This window comes from Magnolia sinica, chromosome 4 (genome assembly GCF_029962835.1).
Source record: "Magnolia sinica isolate HGM2019 chromosome 4, MsV1, whole genome shotgun sequence".
Taxonomy (NCBI): Eukaryota; Viridiplantae; Streptophyta; class Magnoliopsida; order Magnoliales; family Magnoliaceae; genus Magnolia; species Magnolia sinica.
The window spans coordinates 90,713,445-90,716,635 of NC_080576.1; the positions used below are offsets into that span (position 1 = coordinate 90,713,445).

The 3,191-nt window shown below is 41.0% G+C and overlaps 1 non-coding gene across 1 annotated transcript; it reads left to right on the plus strand.

Moving 5' to 3' along the window:
- The first annotated feature begins 2,449 nt into the window (after positions 1-2,449).
- Positions 2,450-2,556, plus strand: LOC131244730 (small nucleolar RNA R71). The gene has a single exon (XR_009170507.1). It is a non-coding gene; the product is annotated as a small nucleolar RNA R71 (small nucleolar RNA).
- The last annotated feature ends 635 nt before the right edge of the window (positions 2,557-3,191 follow it).

A 3,191-nucleotide genomic window follows, 5' to 3' on the forward strand; every position in this document is an offset into this window, starting at 1 on the left:
GGCATCCTTCTGTAGGCAAAGGCGCCTAGGGACATGTAAATGTGGTCTTTTCCTGATCCTCAGGAGCGATTTTAATCTGATTGTAGCCCGAATAACCGTCAAGAAAACGGTAATAGGAATGACCAGCTAGCCTTTCCAAGATTTGATTAATGAAGGGTAAAAGAAAGTTTTCCTTCCTTGTGACGGTATTCAGCTTCCTGTAATCAATGCACATTCTTCAACCAGTAGTAACTCTTGTTGGTACGAGTTCATTATTGGCATTAGATACGATGGTGATCCCGGACTTCTTAGGAACCACCTGAGTTGGACTCACCCATTGACTATCGGATATGGGGTATATGATACCAACATCCAATAGTTTAAGAACCTCGGCCTTAACCACTTCCCTCATGTTTGGATTTAGTCTACGTTGTGATTGCCGAGCAGTCTTCGCATTATCCTCAAGATATATACGGTGAGTACAAATCGAGGGGTCGATTCCCTTGAGATCCACTATTGTCCATCCAAGGGTTCCCTTATGCTCAATGAGAGTAGATATAAGCATACTCTCTTGTTCTTTCTCCAGGTGGGCCGAGATCACCACCGGGTATGTCTCATCTTGACCTAAATAGACATATTTCAAATCAGAGGGCAAAGGTTTTAGGTCAAGCTTCGGCGGCTTGAGGTTAGAAGTAGAGGCACTACATCATTTCGGGGCAACTCTTCAAATTGTGGCCTCCACCGATTAACTCAAGTACTGGTGCAGTATCAAGCAAGGCACACGTCTCCCTAATCATGTCATCATCAAAATCATGAGACTGGGCTAGGCACGTCTTTAAAGGGTCAAAGGATAAGGTCAGAGGTGTCGTATCTTCCACTAAAGAGTCAATCATGTTAATATCATGGAAATCGTCATCATCCTCTACGTTTCTGTCGTTATTGAAAAAGATGTTTGACTCCAATGTCATATTCCCAAAAGACATAGTCATGACACCATTCCTGCAATTGATAATTGCGTTTGAAGTGGCAAGGAATGGGTGACCAAGAATGACGGGGATCTGAGTGCTCATGTTATTGATGGGTTCAGTGTCCAAGATGATAAAATCTACAGGGTAGTAAAATCTATCAACTTGGACCAACACATCCTCAACTATCCCTCTGGGTACACGAACAGAGCGATCAGCAAATTGTAGTGTAGTTAGGGTGGGTTTTAATTCACCTAAACCTAACTGTTTGTATACCAAGTAGGGAATTAGATTGACGCTCGCTCCTAAGTTAAGAAGTGCGTGATCAATTCGATGGTCCCCGATTACACATGATATGGTTGGGCTACCAGAATCTTTGAATTTCTGTGGCACGTCTTGCTTTAGGATGACACTCACTTTCTCAGTTAAGAAAATCTTATTTTGAATACTCTGCAGTCGTTTGGTCGTGCATAAGTCTTTCAGGAATTTGGCATATGAAGGTGTCTGTTTTATGACATCAAGTAGAGGAATGTTGACTTTCACTTATTTCAACACCTCTAGGATATCTTGAGAGTTAGAGAGAGGTTTTGGTGCGACCAACCGTTGGGGAAATGGAGCAACTGACTTTTCTAGAAGTTCCGGTTATAATTTTTGTGGGGCCTCACTAGATTCATTATTGTTGTCCTCTTTTGGTTCTTGAGGCTTTTCGGGCCTAACCAGAAGGGTTTTATCAATGATCTTCTCACTCCTAAGAGTGGTGATGGATTTAGCGTGTCCCATTTTATTTGAAGAGCTGGGATCACTTATCTCGTATTGCGGTTTAGGATTGGGGAGCAGTTGTGCAGGAAGCATCCCCTTTTCTATAACCGTCATACGTGAATCCATCTTTTATATAAAGTCTCGCATTGCCTGGGTCAGTTCTTACATGGAATTTTGAACAGGTTCTTCTTGAGGTTTCCCCTGACTTGGATTTTGATTGAAGAAACCTTGAGGGGTAGTAATTTGTTCATTTCTCCAACGAGTTTGGATGATTTTTCCAACCAGGATTGTACATATTAGAGGTTGGTCCATTGAAAGGTCTTTGATAATTATTTACGGTATTGGATTGTTCATTCAACATTTCTTGAAAGGCGGGTATTGTAGGACAATTTTCAGTTGTATGAATGTTGCAATCACAGATGCTACAAACACTTTCATTAACCTTATCCTTCTTTCCTTTCATAGCCTCAACTTTCCTTATGAGCGTAGTCACTTTACACTTGAGATCATCCTCTTCTTTTAAGAGATATAATCCACCTTTCTCCTTTAATTGAGTCGGTTTAGACATGGTGTTCGATTTTGGGTAATAGTCCCATGATTGTGTTTTTTCAGCAAGACTATCGAGGTAATCCAATACCTCGTCAACATTTTTATTAATGAATTCTCCATTACACATTGTCTCGACCATTTGGCGCATGGAAGATGTCAGTCCATCGTAGAAAAAATTTGTGATGCGTCACATTTCAAAGCCGTGTTGTGGGCATGAACTGACCAAATCCTTGAACCTTTCCCAACATTGGTAAAATGTTTCATCCTCCTTTTGGGTGAAGTTCATGATTGCTTTTCTAAGTGTAATCGTTTTATGATGTGAAAAAAATTTCTTTATAAATTCCCTCTACATATCATTCCATGTGCCAATAGATCTAGGACGCAGTGAATGTAACCATGTCTTAGCTTTCTCCTTTAAGGAAAAAGGAAAGAGTCTCAGCCTGACTGTGTCCTCAGACACATTTTGAAAATATAAAGTGGCTATGATCTCATCAAACTCTTTCAAATGTAGATATGGTTCTTCAGATTTAAGCCCATGGAACTTAGGAAGGAGTTGGATAATCCCTGGCTTGATGTCCAAGTGTCCTACATTTTCAAGAAAAATCATGCATGAGGGCGTACTCACCCCCGCTGGTTGTAAATAATCTCGTAAAGTACAAGGCGGGGTTGCTTGATGCACCTCATTCTCATCCTGAATGTCTTCCACCCTAGGTTGGGGTAGAAGAAGTTGGTTTTCAGCCATTACTTCAATTAACTCAGGGGATTTCGAGTGGTGTCTAGTCCTGCGATGGATAGTTAATCCTACAACCAATCCTCCTTCAGTCAGGAGATGTTGAGTGTTGTCACGGGCCCACTTGAGTATGAAACACTCACAACCCTCAATCAAATTTGAAACCTAATCCTAAGAAAGGAAAAGAAAATCTAGAAAGAAAGAGAGGG